This window comes from Peromyscus californicus, unplaced genomic scaffold, assembly GCF_007827085.1.
Source record: "Peromyscus californicus insignis strain IS unplaced genomic scaffold, ASM782708v3 Scaffold_15__1_contigs__length_86483966, whole genome shotgun sequence".
In the NCBI taxonomy this organism is placed as follows: domain Eukaryota; kingdom Metazoa; phylum Chordata; class Mammalia; order Rodentia; family Cricetidae; genus Peromyscus; species Peromyscus californicus.
The window spans coordinates 28963548-28984580 of NW_026294447.1; positions in this window are offsets into that span (position 1 = coordinate 28963548).

The window sequence follows — 21033 nt, forward strand, 5'->3', positions numbered from 1 at the left end:
GAAAATCTTTTAATTATTAAAAGAAAGTGTTTGCTCTCTTTTTATGGTATGTAGGAACCTTAGTGTATCAAGATATTTATGGAACAGAAATTGCTTATGAAGGTTTCTTTTGTTGAGCTGAAAAATCTATCAGGCCAGATGCCTATGCTGCATAATTTCCTGTCACTACATCTGCCTGACCTGCCTCCTAGTTAATCATATGTTGAATGGAGAGAAGGTTTGAGCACTGTAAAATCTGTCCTGTTTTCCCACCCCAACTTGTGGTTTTGGTATATAAAGTGAGAATGCTAGCTAGATGTAGTATGAACCTTAAAAAGTCTTATTAATAAAAACAAACCTGGAGCCAGGTACTGGGATCAACGCTGGAAGATCAGAGAAGCAGAACAAGCCACAGCTTCCTCACTTCACCAGTTCCTCAGGTGATCCTGTTTCCTCAGACTGGAAGCCTCTGAGTCCTCATCCAAATAGATCTCAGCTGAACTGTTGCTCAAAAGCCTAAAAGCTTAACCAGCTCTAGTTCCTGGTTTTCACGCCTTATATATCTTTCTGCTTCCTGTCACCACTTCCTGGGATTAAAGGCTCTTGTTATCATGTCTGGCTGTTTCCAGTGTGGCTTTGAACTCACAGGGATCCAGACAGATCTCTGCCTCTGGAATGTTAGGATTAAAGGCGTGTGTGCCACCATTTTCTAGCCTCTGTATCTAGTGCCTGTTCTGTTCTCTGACCCCAGATAAATTTATTAGGGTGCACAATATTTTGGGGAACACAATATCCCCACAGCTGGACCCAGTCAGAAGCCTTTCAGGAGCATCCTGTGTTTGGTCCACCCACTGACATCTCTTGTCTTCCAGTCTCATTGATGTCAGAGAGCTTATTTCAGAGAGATCCCTATAACACTGGACTGTTAGCTAGCTTTCCCGAGGACAGTGAGGTCATGGACCTTAGATATGAATCTACTACCTCCACATGGCTAGACCAGCATAATTCCTTTCTATATTCTAAATCCTATGCTTATACCCACATATCTACCACCCCTAAATCAAAGAAGCCTCCTTTAAAGCAAACAGATAGCATCACAGGGAAGCACAAGTGGACACAATTCAGAGACCAACAGATTATGGGGATCCCAGCTCCAAAGGATACATCTACATTGCAGCTCCTGTATTTATGGGTCAGGGAATATCATGAAAGGGGACAGTTAAGACTGTAAAAGCCAGAATACCAGGAAGTCTGCTGTGAAATCCTCCTTTGAGATGTCTGTATAAACATGGCTGGGACAATGGCAATATTAACGGACATGCTAATGTGGAAGGGGGGAAGTTTTGTGAGGTACCATGCAGGTGGCCATGCCAGAGGAACAGCAGATGGCAATTGACTTCAGGGGACTGGCCCACCAGGAAACCTGGATTGGTGAATCTTGGATAAGCAAAGCCTTGAGATCCTCAAGATGTTTTTTGCTACTGCTGTGTCTTTACATGTTTGCCGCTGCCATTTTTCTCTGGTATCTGGCATGGTGTGAATGGGTATGCGGGGATCCCCACTGCCTTTAATGCAGTGTGATCGTCTCTTGGAAATATCTTGTTCTACTGGACATTTTTACCTGTGGATTATTATGAAGATGATTTCCTCCTAAGCTATACTGTTTACCTGAAGCAGTGATTTTATACAATAATAGTGTCAGTTTAAAAAGGATTTTGATGATTGAAGGTTTTTTTTTTTTTTTTTTTTTTGATTGAAGGTTTTTAATAAATATAGTAAGGAATTATGATAGAGGTCAATTTAGTGGAAAAATTAACACATGAAAATGTAGGATAAAATGGTCCCCTCCCCTCTGATAAAGACTGTGACTTAGGATAATGACTAAGGAAAACAATTAAATCCCAGTAGCTTGGCTAGTTTAAATTCTTTTAATCTTAATGTTGGGAGATGTGTTCACAGGTTTTGGTGTGCATTATAACTGAAATAAAGCCTTAAAAATAACTTGTTTAGACTAAGATGTTTTGTCAAATAGCTTTGAGGAAAAAAAACCTTAGAAAACAATTTAAAGTTCAAAAGGACACATAGCTGAGTGATAGGTTTATTAAGGTTAGGGATAAAAAACAAATGGGCCTAATTATTATTAGCTGAAGTGCCTTTCTTGCTTAGAATGGGTTCATGACCAAAGATGATGATTAATTCTTTATGATATACATATATAAAAAAAAACCTTGATATACAAATATAAAAAAAAACTGTTGATGAGTGGGTAACACCCTGAGGATTTAGAGCTGACTGGTTCTTTTTCATTATAAAAGTTTAGATTCATGATTCTTTAAGCTTTCTAATAAGATTACCTTTTGTGATAAATAATAAAATGTATTTTTTATGAAATATAACTTTATTTTTTATTTCTGGGTTTTTAACACATTTTAATATAGTAAATTTGTCCCTGATAAAACTTTTAAGTGCAAGTATTGTTTTATGAAATATAACTTTATTTTTCATTTCTGGGTTTAAACCCAGGACCTCCTACATGCTGAACAAGCCCACTCTATATACACTAAGCTAAATCCTCTGTCCTCCTTTACTCTTTTTTTGGTGGGGCTTGGGAGGAAGCTAACTGTCTGGAGTGGAAGACTAAACAATCCTGGAGACTGAACTGAAGGTCTCACACATGCTTCATAAGCATTTCATCTCTAAGCTATACCCCAAATCATACATCTTTCTAAACTCATTTTTATTCAATGATCTTATTTAATTTCAGTGAAGTCCTAGAGGGTGGACAGGATCTTACCCATAAGCAACTTACTTCTTTCAAGGTTCATTTTGTGAATGAACGCCTGTTTAAAATACAGTCCAGACACATGAATGAACCCTACCCTGGGATTAAACTCTAATTTGGAAGTCACAAATCTCCTATGTGTCTCTAGAACTCTACATTCATATGAAGACATTAAATAGTTCACGTATATGACACTTAAGTTATATGCTGCATGAGAAATACAGTAAGATACACTTACTTTCTCAGTTGTAACCAGGAACTCATTGTTATAAATTAAAACAAATAAATTTTAGGCTTTATTTCTAAATCTCTATTTTCATTGTATCCTTTGATCATTTCAAAATATGTATGGAGACAATTGTGAAAATATCAGTGTCTAGGTCTATCAAGGCTAAGTCATGAGCTGGTCTATTACCACAAGCTTGCATGCATGCCTGAATACTGCCTTATTCTGAATTTATAATAGTCTAGAGCAAAGTTCAGACATGGATCTAGATTTAGGAATGAAAAGATACATTACACATTGTAAAATGTCAGGAACTTCATAAATATGTCTTTGAAAAATCTAATGTGTAGTTACAGTTCTGCTATATTTACCTATTGAAGCATTAGCATATTTGCTTAAATTTTCATGCCTTTTAAGTACATGAATTCTATATTGCCTATGTAAACTCTTTTTTAGAGGGAATTTTTATAGTTTTAATAAGTTGTATTTTCAATTAGTTCAAATACTTTCAAGTGTTGTTTTGAGTAGTGGCTCTTCTTCCTCCTTTCCCTCTTCACCTTCTTCCCAGTTTCTTTGAATATATTTATTTATTAATTTTTTTGTTATTTTTAAAAGTATGGATCTTATGTATCAGTTGTAGTTTTTGTTGTTGTTAAGCTTTTCAAAATCCTAAAATGAAATAAAGAGTATCAACAATTAAAACTTCTCCTTTTGTGCTCCATTAACACTGCCATAAAAGCGGCTATCCAGGGACAGAGTAGCCTCACCCCTATAGTGATGTGGAAGTACAGGACACTTCTGAGGGTCATCCTTGCTTCATCTTGAGCTGACCATTACATGCACAGCCCAAACCTCAAACAACCCCCAAACACACAGGGAATCATATTTCCAGGATTTTGTTTCTGTTGTATTTCACATCCCACAGATACAACTTTTTGTTTTACAGGTGTATTCACCAATGCAACAACAACAACAAAAAAAGCAAAAGGGATATATACACTGACAGGCACAGTGTATATATGACCAGAAGTCCTGGGAGAAATATAAGGAGAATAAGCTAACAAAACATAGCAAACCTCAGAGCCAAAGGAGGATGGTTATCTGGCTTTACTCTGAGAGCAAAGAAGTTGATGTTGATTGTTGTGTGGCCTATGTGGGAGGGAACACAGGGCAAAGTGGGAGTCAGGAGCATGTGGTGCTGTACCAGGTGAGTGTCAAGTGAAGGTTTAGCATGGCTGTTCTCTCTTCAAAGCCTCCAACAGGTTGTTTTTATGATTTTCTTGTTCTGAACTCTGCAAAAGTCTGCACTGAACTCAACCATAAACAGTTGCTTGGCAGTTGAGTTTTTCAAAATTGTGCTGTTTAATTTCTAAATCACTGAGCATTTTCATGTATTTTTCTATTTATTGATTTCTAAGTTGGCTCCACTGTAGACAGAAAATATGCTTTGCATGAATCTTGTTCTGTAAAATTGCTGAAATCTGTCTCATGGCTTTGTCTATCTTGGGGAACATTGATGTGAGCTTGAAAATAACTGTGATTTGCTATTGTTAAGTGGAATGTTCTACAGATACCAATTAGATCAGGTTTACTAATTTACCTATGAATCCTTGATGTTTCTTATTGATTTCTGTCATTTTTTCTCATGCATGGTCTGTGGTATTCTGTTGTTAAAGTCACACTCGTTTGCCATTACTTTTTTTTTTTTTTTGAGACTAGCACCTTTAACATCATGCAATTCTCTGTTCTGACCCTCCGTATCTCTCTCTTTTTTCTTTTTTTTTAAAGAAATTTTATTATTCATTTTTACATACCAATCACAGATCCCCCTCTTCCCTCCTCCCACCCCTCCAACCTTACCCCTCCCACCTCAACCCATTCCCTCCTACAAGAAGGTAAGGCCTCCCATGGGGAGTCAATAGACCCTGGTACATTCAGTAGAGGCTGGTCCAAGCCCCTCCCCCTGCCTCAGGGCTGTGCAAGGTGTCTCACTGTTGGTAGTAGGCTCCAAAAAGCCTGCTCACACACCAGAGATGGATGCTGATCCCTTTGCCAGGAGACCCCTTAAGCAGATCAAGCTGCATAACTGTCTCACTTATTCAGAGAGCCTAGTCCAGTCCTATGGAGGCTCCACAGGCATTGGTCTAAATTTCATGAGATCCTACTAGTTTGGTTAGATTGTCTCTGTAGGTTTCCCCATCAGGATCTTGATGCCCTTGCTCATAGAATCCCTCTTCTCTCTCTTCAACTGGACTCCCGGAGTTCGGCCTGATGTTTGGCTGTGGATTTCTGCATCTTCTTCCATCAGTTACTGGAGAGAAACTCTATGATGACAGTTAGGGTATTCACTGATCTGATTAATGGGGTAAGCCAGTTCAGGCATTCTCCCCACTATTGCTGGTAGTCTAAGCAGTGGTCATCCTTGTGGATTCCTGGGAACTTCCCTAGCACCTGGTTCCTCTCTGTCCTCATGATGTCTCCCTCTATCATGGTATCTCTTCCGTTGCTCTTCCACCTCCATCCCTGTTCCAGCTTGTTCTCAGCCCCCACCCCCTACCCTCCATTGGCCCCATTCTTCCCCAGTTTACTTATGGCTATCTCATCTACTTCCCCTTCCCAGGGCAATCCAAAAACTCTTTGGGTTTTCCTTGTGAGCTAGTTTCTCTGGAACTGTGGATTGTAGTTTGGTTATCCCTTTTACTTCAGTTTATTATTATTTTTTATTTGACTTCACTTCATATGAAGTGAACTGTTACAGTTTCTTTGGGGCTGGTGTTAAAATATCTTTATTGCTTTACTTTGGCATACTTGAATGTTATAAGTACACTGTTCATTGCAGACAGTGGATCTTCACCTCTAATTTTAAGTTTTCTTTTTAATTCATCTGACAATCTCTGCTAGGCACCTGCCAATGTCAGGACAATTGTATGTCAAGGGATTAATGTTTCTGTTAGATCACCGTTTTCTTTGCAGCCAGTTTCTGTTCATTGACTTTTTCTCCTTCATTCTCCCTTTATACCATTTTCTGCCTTGACTGATTGAACAATTTTTCTTAGAATATGATTCGAGACCTAATGTTTTTGCTAGATTTTTCAAAATGCACATTTACTAATCTAAGTCCATCTTCAAATAACACCATGCCAATTCAAATGTAGTGCTGATCCTCATAACAGGGCATTTTTGATTCCTCTTTTATGTATTATATTACTTGGTAGTCAACTCATGCTGCTAAAATAAAAGTCCATGGACTTGGTTGTTTAGATGACAGGAATGTATTAATCTAATTTCTGGAGATGGTAAGAACAAGATTAAAATGTTATTTAGGGTGTTTCCTAGTGATCATTCTTTTCCTGAGCAGTACCAAGCATGATAGAGGAATGTGGTTTTTGCATAATATGGCTTCATGCTGAAATTTTCATGTGTGTCTATTTAAAAAAAAAAAACCTTTCTCAAGTATAACAAATATATCTGTAAGAATAATATCTTGTTTAGTGTATTGAATATTTTTCTATGTGTTATAACAAGTGACTGCCACTTGAAATACAAAGTAACTAAATAGATTAAGACTTAAGCATTGCTGACTCTGCTGGAGTCCTGTAACCCTTTTCTCAGAGTTGAACAAGTCTGTATTGAAATACTGATAGCCTAAGGCAACAGGGGCATTTGATGTTTGCATATCATGTTACTTCTGGGAGAGTCTAGATGCCCCGTGAAAGCTGTAGTCATTGACCACAGGGGAGCCAATTTACTTTTTCTCATTTTAAAGGTATTTCTCATATTAGATTTATAAATTTCATGTTAAAAAGAAAAAATAAATCATTTTGACACTGCTCTGGAGACTGCCACAAATTCTATTCATGCTGTTACTGCACGAGTTGGAGATCTATTGGAATGAATTAGAGGTGCTGATTTCGAAGATTTCACACCTGAACGGGAGCCAAAAGCAGTCATAGAATGAAACAGAACCCATGGAAACCTATGGTCAGCATTCCAAGATGCTGGCATCTTAATATTACAAAACGTATTTCAACTATATTAATAATTTACAAGGTTATTCATATAGATAGTGTAAACAGCATGATACACTCATCTTAAAAATAGAACTCTTCTTGAAGGTGTGTAGGGTAATTACATTATAAAGTGATCATTAACATGCTCATATTTATTATGCTATCTACATTTTCCATTTCATTTTTGATGAGTACAGTGAAGAGATTTGGTAAATCAAATATAATTTTTAGAGTGATTCTATTTTAAAATCCAATTTACTCCTGGCAGTGTGCTAGGTAGTGCTTATGACATATTTTCTGAATATTTTAGAACTCCAAATGGCTTGTTTTATTTAGCCTGAGTTGCCAATTTATTCACACAATTATATCAAATGTAATCACCATAAGGAAAAATATCCTATAGAAAACCCAAATCCTATTAAATAATTGACAAACATTAGTTATCCAATACCAAATCAACCAACAATTAAACCTTTAGCTATGTATCACTTTGTCTGAAATTTTACAATTTTTAAATTGTCTCAGATTTTAGTAATGCCACTGAATTTTTATGGGCAAGGACAATGTGCCTTATTTTATGTCTTTGTAGTTATACTTAGGAAAATATTGTTCTTACAGATGAAAAAATAAAATCACTGATGGGTAAAAGTCACTCTGAGGTTTATGGCTGTAATATCTAGAAAATTATGTCTAAGTTCATGCATACATATGGCCACTTTCCACCTGAAAATTCAAGATGAACAAGCTGTTCCTCACAGAGAACAGTACTTCATCATTTGCTGGTCTGGCAATGAGAAGCTCCCCAAAGAAACATGAAGCATCTTGTTTGCCCAGTTCTAGAATTATGTCTGACTGGTATTATTTCTCAAAGTCACATCTTAATTTGTTTCCTGAGCATCACTGAAAATGTTTGCATGCATCTTAGCGCCATGCATGAAGTTGCAAAAGTGAATATTCCAATAATATAAACACTGGAGAAGACATTCAAAAGGGTAGTAAATTGGAAATATATGCCAGGGTTAAAAATTGGAAAGGAAAATAATCCTCAATGATTTTGTACTCTCATTTCACACAAAGACTTTTGAAAAGAATGAAATGGCTTGTTCATTGGTATTCCATATTAATTAGAAGTTTATATTCCAATCACTTTAATTCAAAGCAGTGTTTGTTAGTGTTTAAATAAAGTTATATATAAATAGTAAATATAAGATTATTTCTGTCTGAACTTACTACAATGTTTCCTACTAAAAAAGCTTCAACTGAGTACTGCCTTCAATTATATATGTGCATATATACATATAAATGTATAAGTATATATGTATAAAGGAGGAATTTAGAGGCTACTGGACAGTATAAAAATATGAAATATTCTCCTTGGAAAAATAGTATAGAAGTGAATATTGCCAATGCGCAAGATATATCTGAATGAACATATGTTCATAATGCCCAACATCTCATTTAATGAGTGTACACTAATAAAAAAAATCTTCAAAAGAGATTTGACTTGAGTAGGTGACACATGGTCGTGTGAATTTGGAAAGAATACTTACATGTGGACAATTAATGACAGCATGGTGTTGGCATTGCAGATGATTGTTCTGGGAACCTTTTTATCATGGGAGCACTTAAGAGTCAATTAACTAGGTAATTAAAACATTTTTTTTGACAATGTATATTTCTGTAAGACTGAAATAATCTAACAGATAGTTTAAATAATATCATTTGATAGGTGATTCAGAATTAAGATGAGGGAAAAAAGAAAATCCAAACATTACCTTTAGGTTTGGACACTAGGGCTCTAATACCTAAAAAAAATTAGAGGGAAACAACTACTGATTTTAAAGAAGTTACAAGTTTATTTCTATATCTTAACTTGCATTTCTTTTTGTTTATTGATGGTTTGGATTCCTGATCAATTGGCTATTTTTCGATGAAGAGTTGAATGTCAGAGAGACTCTGGTTTGAAAGCTAGGGGTTCACTAAGAAGAATTATAGGCATAATCACTTTGCTTGTAAATTGTTTTCTGCACACTTCTCTTTTGGCCAGGGTAGGCATGGAGGTTAGCATCTCAGGAAAGACTGGAGCACGTGGTTAGGGAGCAGACCTGGAGGCAGCCACTTCTACTTTGTCATTCTTCAGTTCTATGTTCTGGAACATTTTCTTCAACCACCATGGTTTCCAGTGTATTCCCATGTGGATAATTATACTCACTCCCAGTTTTTCTAAAGGGAGGATATTCAATAATATGATAATAAGTAAAGTGATATAATTTTTTTTATATGCATATAAGTTTCAAGTCACTGAATCCTACCTACAGAACACAACTAAAGAATTTAGAAGGCTGAGTTTTGATGGGATATGAGTCATACATACCTGTTCAAAACTGAAGAAACAATGAGATCCTCTTTGAACTCATGGGAGAGAGTAGAAAAGAAGACGATACATCACACTGATCCTTTGCCTTTCACTGGATTTAATTGACTCTTATTTATATGAGTATCAAACACTTAAGAAGCTACAGATAACCATAGCACATAGTGTGTGCATTGATAAGAGCACATAAAGGTTTGTGACTTTCTCCTGATGTGAAGTTTTCTGGATACAACAGAACTGATGCAGATTTTGGTAGTCCTAGGAAAGGCTTTGAATATTTTCTTGTTTTATTTATGCTGTGGTGTAGCATGAATCTTAAAGATACTTACTAATAAAATCAAACCTGAGGCCAGTTATTGGGGTGAATGCCTCAAGATCAGAGAAGCAGAACAAGCCACAGCTACCTCACCTCACCAATTCCTCAGCTGATCCTGTTTCCTCAGACTGGAAGCCTTTGAGTCCTCAGCTGGAATGAATCTCAGCTGAACTGCTGCTGGAAAGCCTGAAAGCTTAACCAGCCAAATGCTTCTAGTTTCTGGTCTTCATGCCTTATATATCTTTTTGCTTTCTGCCATCACTCCCTGGGATTAAAGGCTCACTTCTTGGGATTAAAGGCGTGTGTCACCATGCCTGGCTGTTTCCAATGTGGCCTTGAACTCACAGATATCCAGAGAGATTTCTACCTCTGGAATGCTAGGATTAAAGGTGTGAGTGCCATCATTTTCTAGCCTTTGTATCTAGTGGCTGTTCTGTCTCTGACCCCAGATAAGTTTATTAGGGTGCACAATATTTTGGGGAACACAATACCACCACATTTCCTCTTATTTTCTCTGAAATTAAAAAAGCTTATAACTAATACAAGAAAAATTATTCAATAAGTATATACAATATATACAGTCAAGAATTATGTTAACAATGTCTAATCCATTAACATTTGACAGATTCAGACAAAAAACTCCATTATATATATTAACAATGTCCAGTCCAGTAACATTTGATAAACTCAGACAAAAAAAATTTTCATTACTTATCCTATTTAAAACAAGTAGTTCCTTTTTAAATGTAGATTCAATAATTGACCTTTTTATCTTATCATATCCATATTCTCTCTTTTTTCTTTTCACAATAGATTCAGTACTCTACCTTTTGTCATTTTTATATCTTCCCCTTTTTCTTTTTATAGTAGATTCAATTATCTACCCATTTATCTTATCATTTATCTTTTTTTAGAGTAGACTCAGTGACCTACCTCATATCTATATTCTCCTTTTTCTTTTTTAAACAAAAACTCTGAATCTAATCTCCTTTTTCAGCTTTTTTCCCGACCATTAATAATTAACAACTTGTAACTTGTACCAATTACAATATCCATAACTCAAATGACCAAAAACCTCCCATCCCACCACTTGGGAATGTGGGCGTCGTTTTCTTAAAATTACTTCCTGCTTTCTGGGGTTGAAGGCATCTTTAGAGAATCCTGAAAAGAAAATTTTGGGGTTAATTGTCAAGTCCTTTATCATTTGTCCAATACCTGCATAATAGGAAAGTTCAGGGCTTGTCACAAGTCCTTGTTCGAGTAGTCTGTCAGGCTGGATCATCTCAGCTAGTCATCTCAAAATTGTCCTGACCAGTTTGTAGTCCAAAATCGATCTTTCCATTGTGTTAATCAGCTTAATGGCTTTATCATAGCCCATGTGAAATCGTCATTGTGGGATCCTGTCATCTTTCTGAAGATTTCAAAGTCACTGTTAGGCAAGGTCATGTGGTCATGGTTCCCTGCAGACATTTTTTTTCCTCCTCTATGGTTTGGAGCAGTCACAGTCTGACAAATGTCTTGTCTCTTGGAACCAAGAATGTTCTTCCCTAGAAGAGAAAATCTTCACAGCAATTTCTCCCCACCATTTGTCTTGCCAAACTTTTCCAAACTGACCTTTGTTGATTCTTTCTTGTAATACGATGGTCCTGGCAATTCTTCTCTGAACAAGCAATAGTAAACCCTTCGTCCCAGGTAGCAGCATCACCACAGTCACCAACATGATGAGAAGGAGCCAGCAACTCAAAGCAGTAGCTGCTGCCTCCATGGTCCCACCACTGCTTGTGGCTCGGCCCTGACCGAAGCTTCTTTTAAGTTGGCCTCAAACTCGGGATCCTCCTGCCTCTGCCTTCTTCAGTAAATCCAACCAGTGTGCCACCATAACTGGCTGAGTGTAGCTTGGGTCTGAGCTGGGGCCCACAAGGCCACAGGCAAGTAACTTTTTCATGAATTTGTACCACAAACGTTGGGCACCAGATGTTGCATGAATCTTAAAAAGTTCTTATTAATAGAATCAAACCCAAGGCCAGTTATTGGGGTGAATGTTGGAAGATCAGAGAGACAGAACAGGCCACAGCTTCCTCACTCGCCAATATTTTGGGGAACACAATACCACCACACTGTGGAAAATGGGTCTGGTACACAAGTCTCATTAGAAGCAAAGAAGAATCTGTATAAAGAAAAGATAGCCATTAAGACTGTACACCCTGGCTGGAGAGATGGCTTGGCCAAACATTAGGTGGCGCTTGGAGACCCTGGTAGAAGATGGGAAAGGAAAACTGTAGGAGCCAGAGGGGTGAAGGACACCAAGAGAACATGGCCTATAGAATCAACTAGCAGGGTTCATAGGTTCTCACAGAGACCGAAGCAACAATCACAGAGCCCGCTGTGGTTCTTTAGCTTGAGGTTTTTGTTGGACTCCTAATGGTGGTAGTGGGGGTGTCTCCAACTCTTTTTTCCTGCTTATGGGACCTATTTACTCCTACTGAGTGTAGCTGAAGTTTTCCTGTGTCCTGCCCAGTCTGTAGCCGCTCGCAGCCGCTCAGACTCAAATAAACACACAGAGGCTTATATTAATTAAAACTGCTCAGCCATTAGATCAGGATAACTACTGACTAGCTCTTACACTTAAACTCAGCCCATTTCTGTTAATCTATATGTCGCCAAATGTTCCGTGGCTTTACCTGTGTGCCATTACATTCTGTTCCCTAAATGGCTGGCAGGCATCTCCTCACTGAACTGAGTTGCCTCATCAAGCCTTGGTATGAGGGTTTATGCCTAGTCTTACTGCATCTTGTTATGCTGAGTTCAATTGATATCACTGGGAGGCCTGCTCTTTTGTGAAGGAAAACATAAGAGCAACGAATCTGGGGGAGAGGGAAAGTGAGGGGAGCTGGGAGGGAGGGAAGGAAAGGAGGGTGCAGTTGGGATGTATTGTATGAACGGAGAATAAATGAATAAAATAAAATTTAAAAATACTGTGCAACCACCTACAATACTTTCAAGAGGCTTGGCTGTATTAGTAGTAGTGTTAGGCTGCTAGTCTTGACCTCCAGCATGGTAGACAGACTACTGACTATACTCACATGACTTAGGGCTTATTCCCAGGGATTATTGGACAATCTTTGTTTCCTTGGATCTCACACCTGAGGAAGCATTGCAGTTTAGAGCAGAGTGACATTCTCTAGTCATCCATCTTGTTATGTTCATATAACATGTGTTGGCTTTGTTATCAGACAAACCATAGTAGAAATCCCTCATCTTCCACAAGTTAATGTATCCTTGGCATGGATTAAGCTATTTAAATTCATGAAATGTCAATTTGCTTAGCTTTAAAGGAGACATAAATAAAAATGATATAATGATAATACTCTGTGGGTTTCTTAGTAGAGAAGTAAGATATTTCATGTAAATATTTGGCATACAGCTTGGGAAATAGTTAAGTAGTTATTGAATATGAACTTTATTGAGATTATCACTGTAGGAAAGTGATATCTATTCTCAATGGGAAAAGATATCTGCAGATTTTTTTAATTATTAATGAAATTAATTTATTTACTTTACATCCTGACTGCAGTTTCCACTCCCTCTTCTTCTCCTATTCCTTCCCCACACCTCCCCTATGCCCAACCCCATCCACTCCTCTGTTTCTGTTCAGAAAGGGGCAGGCCTCCCATGGATATCTACAAAACATAGCACATCAAGTTGCAAGAAGACTAAGCACCTCCCCTTGTACTAAGGCTGGGCAAGGCAGCCAGCTAATGTATTAGAGACTCTGCATATCTTAAAATTCAGCATAGTTATCATTTCACTTTTTTGTGATTTAGTTTTCTACTTCTATGTGGTAAACTACTTAAAATAGCTTCAGATAACATTTTGTAATTCTTATCCCTGCCATCCTATTAGCTGAGTAAATTCAGCAGCTGGTTCTTTACTGGGGCATCTACTGTGATTGTAGTTAAGAATTAGCTATGGCTGAGTTCACTAAAAGTTTGATTAGGTTGTAGTCTGATTATCATTTGCTTTACTTCTAGTATCCACTTATGAGTGAGTACATACAATGTTTGTCTTTCTTAGTTTGAGTTATCTCATCCAAGATGATTTATTCTTGTACCATCCATTTGCCTCCAAATTTCATGGTTTTTTACAGTTGAATATTACTTCATTGTGTATATGTACTACATTTTCTTTATCCATTCTTCAGTCCAGGGGCATCTAGGTTGCTTCTAGGTTCTAACTATTATGAACAATGCTGCTATGAACATAGTTGAGCAAGTGTCCTTGTAGTATGATTGAGCATCCCTTTGGTATATGCCCAAGAGTGGTATCATTAGGTCTTGAGGTAAATTGATTCCCAATTTTCTGAGAAACTGCCATACTGATTTCCAATGTGGCTGTACAAGTTTGCACTTTCACCAACAGTGGAGGAGTGTTCCCCTTGTTTCACATCCTCTCCAACATAAGCTGTCATCAGTGTTTTTGATCTTAGCCATTCTGACAGATGTAAAATGGTATCTCAGAGTCATTTTGATTTGCATTTCCCTGATGACTAAGGATGTGAGCAATTCCTTAAATGTCTTTCGGCCATTTGGGATTCTTCCATTGAAAATTCTCTGTTAAGCTCCGTAGCTCATTTTTTAAATTGGATTGTTTGGTATTTTGCTGTCTAGTTTCTTGAGTTCTTTATATATTTTGGAGATCAGCCCTCTGTCAAATGTGAAGTTTGTGAAGATCTTTTCCCATTCTGTAGGCTGTCATTTTGTCTCATTTACTGTGTGTCCTTTGCCTTACAGAAGCTACTCATTTTCAGGAGGTCCCATTTATTAATTGTTATTCTCAGTGTCTGTGCTGCTGGTGTTATATACAGGAAGTGATCTCCTGTGCCAATAAATTCTAAGCTACTTCTTACTTTTTCCTCTACCAAGTTCAGACTAGCTGGATTTAAATTGAGGTCTTTGATCCACTTGGATTTGAGTTTTGTGCATGGTGATAGATATGGAACTATTATTTGCAATCTTCTAAATGTTGACATCCAGTTATCCCAGTACAATTTGTTGAAGATGCTTTTTTTTTCCAATGTACAGTTTTGCCTTCTTTGTCAAAAAGCAGATGTTCTTAGGTGTATGGATTAATGTCATGATCTTCAATTCTATTCCATTGGTCCACATGTTGGTTTTAATGGCAATATCAAGCTGTTTTTATTACTATAGTTCTATAATAGAGCTTGAAGTCAGGGATGGTGATACCTCCAGAAGCTGCTTTATTTTAAAGGATTTTTCTAGATATCCTAGGTTTTCTGTTTTTCCATATGAAGTTGATATTATTCTTTAGAGATCTGTGAAGAATTGTGTTGGGATTTTGGTGGTGATTGCATTGAATCTGTAGATTGCTTTTGGTAAGATTGCCATTTTTATTATGTTGGTTCTTCCTATCCATGAGTATGGGAGATCTTTCCATTTTCTGATATCTTCTTCAATTTCTTTCTTCAGAGATTTGAAGTTCTTCTCATATAGGTTTTTCACTTGCTTAGAGTTACCCCAAGGTATTTTATGCTATTTGTAGATATTGTAAAGGGTGATGTTCCTCTGATTTCCTTCTCAGCCTGTTTATCATTTGTGTATAGGATGACTACTGACTTTTTTTAGTTAATTTTGTATCCTGCGACATTACTGAAGGTGTTTATCAGTTGTAGGGGTTCCCTGGTAGAATTTTAGGGGTCACTTATGTAGAATATTATATCATCTTCAAATAGAGAAAGTTTGACTTCTTCCTTTACAATTTGTATCCCCTTGATCTCCTTTTGTTGTCTTTTTGTTCTAGCTAGAAATTCAAGTGCTATATTGAATATATATGGGGAAAGTGGACAGTCTTGCTTTGTTCCTGATTGTAGTGGAATCGCTTTGAGTTTCTCTCCATTTAATTTGATGTTGGCTGTCAGCTTGCTGTAAATTGCCTTTATTATGTTTAGGTATTCCTTGTATTCCTGATATCTCCAAGACCTTTATCATGAAAGGGTGTTGGATTTTGTCAAAGACTTTTTCAGCATCTAATGTGATGATGATGTGTTTTTTTTCTTTCAGTTTGTTTATATGATGGATTACATTGACAGATTTTTGTATGTTGAACCATCTCTGCATCTCTGAGATGAAGCCTACTTTACCATGGTGGATGATTTTTTGATGTGTTATTGGATTTAGTATGCCAGTATTTTATTGAGTATTTTTGCATCAATGTTCATGAGGGAGATTGGTCTTTAATTCTCTTTGTTGCATCTTTGTGTGATTTGGATATCAAGGTAACTATAGCCTCAACCCACAGCTCCAGAGAAGCTAGGAAATAGGAGGGATGTACATATCACCTTGGGAAGGGGAAACAGAGGAGATCTCCAAGAGTAAACTAGGGATGGAGGGGCAATAGAGGGGAGGGGATGGGTGATAAGAACATGAGGGAATGGGATTGTCAAGCTGGGGGTGGGACAGAGTGGAAGAGCAATGAATGAGATATCTTGATAGAGGGTGAGATTATGAGGCAAGGGAGAAACCTGGTGCTAGGTAAATTCCCAGGAATCCACAAGGGTGGCCCCAGATTAGACTACTAGCAATAGTGGTGAGGCTGCCTGAGCTGGCAATCAGATTGGTGAATACCCTAACTGCTATAATAGAGCCTTCATCCAGTAACTGATGGAAGCAGATGCAGAGATCCATAACGAAGCACCAGGCCTAGCTCCAGGAGTCCAATCAAAGAGAGGGAAAGGGGATTATATGAGCAAGGGGGATCAAATCATGATGGGGAAACTGAACAGAGCCAACTGAAACAAGCTCATAGGAACTCACAAACTTTAGACCAGACCAACAGTTGTGGAACCTGCATGGGACCAGACTAGATACACTGCATACAGGAGACAGTTGTATAGCTGGGTCTGTTTAAGGGGCCCCTGACAGTGTGATCAAGATCTATCCTTGGTGTATGAACTGGCTTTCTGGATCCCATTACCTATGGTCTGACACCTTGCTCACCCTTGGTTCAGGGGGAAGAGGCTTGGTCCTGCTTCACCTGAATGCACCAGGCTTAGCTGTCCCTCTTTTGGAGGAAGGGATGAGGGGAAGGTTAGAGAGGGGATGTTGGGGGGGTGGGGAGGGATGAGAGGGGGATCTGTGGTTGGTATGCAAAATGCATAAAAACATAAAGTTTGGCTAGGTTGATTTATGCAATGGCTCACACACGTGGCTGACATGTAAAGCTAGCTATTCACAGAGTAGACTTTCCCTATGTCCTATGCATGGCCTCCTTATATAGCTGGGTCTTCCTGGTACTATAGCCTTTTTTCAAAATGAAAAATCTGAGGAGTATTTTAAGGAATGAAAGGTATAGAAGCTTCTAGTTAAGTTGAGAATTATGCTCTAAATGGACATAGCATCTTTTTAATCACATTCTATAACTTTTCAAGGCAGCCTTACCAATATTCAGTAGTGTAGAGCAATGAACTACATCTTTTAGAAAATATCATTACAGAAGAGTCTCTGGGGTAGTAACAGTTGTTTGTTTTTAAAAATATAGTAAATTTCATTCCTTTCCCTTACCAAAGCAATTCATATTCCATGGTCCCCCCCAAAAAATAGCCTGAGCTCCTAACCAAGCCTTACCAAATATGCATAACTATGTCACTAAATTCATAGAGTTAGCTCTCATCTAAGCTATGTTCATGTGCAGATTCCTCAGGGACCACTCTGCAAGGTTGCTTTCCTTTATCAACAACCAATTCAACATGATACAATATATATTCTGTATAAACTTTTCATATTATGTCTGTTACATGGGATATCCACAGAAGATAAAATGGGATAAGATGCTGATGTCAGCCAGTGAGGCATAGTTGTTCTGTAATTCAACATGGTACATGTCATATTTCTTTGATTATGACTACTTCCTGCCTCCTAGCAGTGGTATTTAGTAAGCTTGGCAACATCCTTGGGTTAATCTGAATTTTCCATATGGAATATCCTGTGTTCAAAGTGGACATGTGAGGTTCTAGAGACCTCTTTTCATATGAGCTATTTTTCCCTTTCCAGTCCAAGTTTTTATTATTGTTGATATAATTATATAGATTTCTTGTGTGTCAAACATAATTTTATTAGGCTGGACATATAACTATTTTTTTCTCATGCTAACATATTCTATTTCTTGACCTGGTTATGAAGCTATATCCTTAAGATTCTTAGAAACAGTCATGCTTAGTTCAAGCAGTCTGGGAGGCACCCCCTGAAACTTTTGAAGTCTTAACAAAGAGTCTAAAATTCATGTCTTTGATGTTAATTTCACTCAGAGGTCACATCTTAGTGTCAGACCCTAGATCTGATATTATATATAGCTAAGTTCTTTACAAATTTTGAGAACTTTTTTCTATCTGAAGAAATATTCTAATTTATTGTTCATCAAAATTTTGCTCAAAATCAAAATGATTCCTATTAACACATACACACACACACACACACACACACACACACACACACACAGAGAGAGAGAGAGAGAGAGAGAGAGAGAGAGAGAGAGAGAGAGAGAGAGAGAGAGAGTATGTATGTATATATGACTTTATGGAACTAAAAGAAATCAGAACATGAGAATATACTTAAGTAGAGACATCAACATAGACTTTATTATTTTGCATTTTATCACAAACACAAATTTTCACTACATGTTCTACCACTACATGACATTCATCACATTTTCTCTGACATGAAGTAATAACTACCCCTAGTTCACTTTATGTCCATGAAGAGTCATATTGTTTCCATCAAGAATCAAGTCACTATTCCCTGCAATATACTGGATATATAAAGTTTTTGTCATAGCAGTGCACCATTGATCTGAAATATGGTTGGATTACATATTAGTAGACAACAAACAAACATAAATAGTGCCTTTAAACAATTTGGTATCTTTTTTATACTACTCTACTTTGACTGCAATCAACTGATTGGTTTTCTCTCAAGATCTTGAACATAGACTCAACCAGTGAAACTCACCTGATGTCTACATTAGGGTGCACACCCAGGACAGTCCACCAAGGTGATTGACAGTTGATATTCCTGAATGTTAATTGAGACCTACTGACAGAAAAACGGTCTTTCCATGTAACTTTATCCTTCTAGAGCATGACAATTATATTCTGAGAGAATACAAGAAGTGTTAGTTAGCAAGGGATGCCAGGATTGTTAGTGGTGATTGTTTATTCTCTCTCATTCTATTAGTCAAAGCAATTACAGGGTCCACTCATATTCAGTGGAGTGGAATAATCAGCTTTAGAGTTTGTCTGGGGAGTGGTATCATCCTTTTGGAGAAACCACCAAGACTGAGTCTTTTGTGCTTGTCATTGGAGAATACTGTCTTCAGATATGGTGACCAGGTCTATGCTGCCAGCTTCTTGCTGTCACTGTGCTCCCATCCTTACCTTTTCTTACCTCCTTTGTCACATCCTTCTTCCTCATCTTATTCTTCCCTAGTTGTTTTGTGGAAAGCTGGCACTACAGCCAAACAGCTGGATGGGAGATTCTAGTCACTGAAGATGAACACGGTTTCCTCTTTTGTCTCCCTTGATATTTTTCCTCAAACATTGGCATAGCTCATCTCCACAGAATTGTAAATTCTAATATTTGCATGGCTTAGGAGAAGTAGATCATTATATTTGCTTTTGCTTAAAGTACTAGACTAGAGCAAATGAGGCAAAAGAGTATTCCATATGCTCCATGTCGGAACACTCCTATCGTCAGTGCACCGCATAATGGTGTGAGACCAAAAGTCAAGCTATAATTAATGTACTCTTTGGTTCCTTTACTCTCTGGTGTGTCCTCCTCTGCATGATTCCTCTTGGGAAATACTGTGACAGCTAAGTCAGGGCCCAGGTTAATGTGGATCTCTGGTAAAGGCAGGTGAGATCTTATGAATATCACATGAATAATTCACATGACTTGAAAAAAATTAGTGTGAGGCAGAAGGAAATGAGAACTTTCTGTGCTCTGGACAAAACCATTGCCCTTTCTAGCAGTCTTCCTACAAGAAGCTTGAAAACTATAAATCTTCAACTTCCATCTTTAAAGAAGAAGTTGAAAAAGATAATTCATGAGATTCTATAGATTAAAATGCAGTCACAGGATATGTAAAAGAGTTTACTGGAGAAGAAAAGTATGATTTTTTTAAGTAAAAGTGCAATTTTAAAAGTAAGTAGGAAATAGAGCAGTAGTGAAATTAGTTTTCAGGTGTGCTTCGGTTGTAAAGTGCTTCCCAGGAAAATTAATTCCTTTAAATAAAAGAAAAAATTAAAAAATTGATGATGCTGAAGAGATGTATCAGCAGCAAAATATGCATTCGCTTGTGCCAAGCCTTGCATTCAATCCTCAGCCAAATCAAAGATGAAACAAAAAGGAAAGAAAGAACTGGAGGGATCATAGAAACAGAATTCAACTGGCAAAAGTTTCTCAATATAAACTAATCTCATTTCATTAATCTTTTTACATAGTTAGTGGGTACCTAGTATATCAAGCACCATACAGATTCATCGGAACATAACACCACACAGTAGTTTTGTTCTTTTTCTGGAAGAAATGAGAGTCTAGCAAATTAGGTAACTGCAGTAAAACATGATTACTTTTCTGATCAAGAAGGGCAGATTGCAAACAGGGTGGACAATAGTTTCATGCAAAATAAAGTTAGAAGTCTTTTCCGAGGAAGTGTATTTAACATGATTTCTTAAACGTGAATAACAGCTTTAAAATTGAAGTCATGTGGAGTTTCAGTTGGAGTAAATACCATCTCCTGTATCCAATTAGAACCATGCACAGAACACAGCAGGGCACATTCGAAGAAATGAGAGGATTCTGTTTGTGTGCAGTGACTCAAACCTGCAATCCTGTCACTCAGGAAACAGAGAGGGAGGATAAGGACTTCAAGGCCACACTTGATAACATAATAAATTGGAGAGCAACCTGGGCTGCATGAAAGTTGTCTCATTACAAACAAAGCCAAGCAATATAACAGCACAAGGATTTTTTGATGGTTAAAAACTCATTTATGATACATTGGTTAAAGTTAGTAGAGAGATAATTGCAAAGTGAATCAGGTCACAAATGAACCAATAGCAAGACGCACATGTGTTCTCAGTTTGACTGTGGATACTTCAAAGGGTTTGCTCACAATGTTCTGAGAGCTTCATGCTAGAGGTTTTGAAGATTTACTTGTTTTAGTCTATGAATATGTGTGTTTTGCCTTACCTGTATGTATGTTTGTGAACCATGCACATTCAGTGCCCATGGAGGCCAGAAGAGGGCTTTGGGTCCCTTGTAACTAGATTAAGAC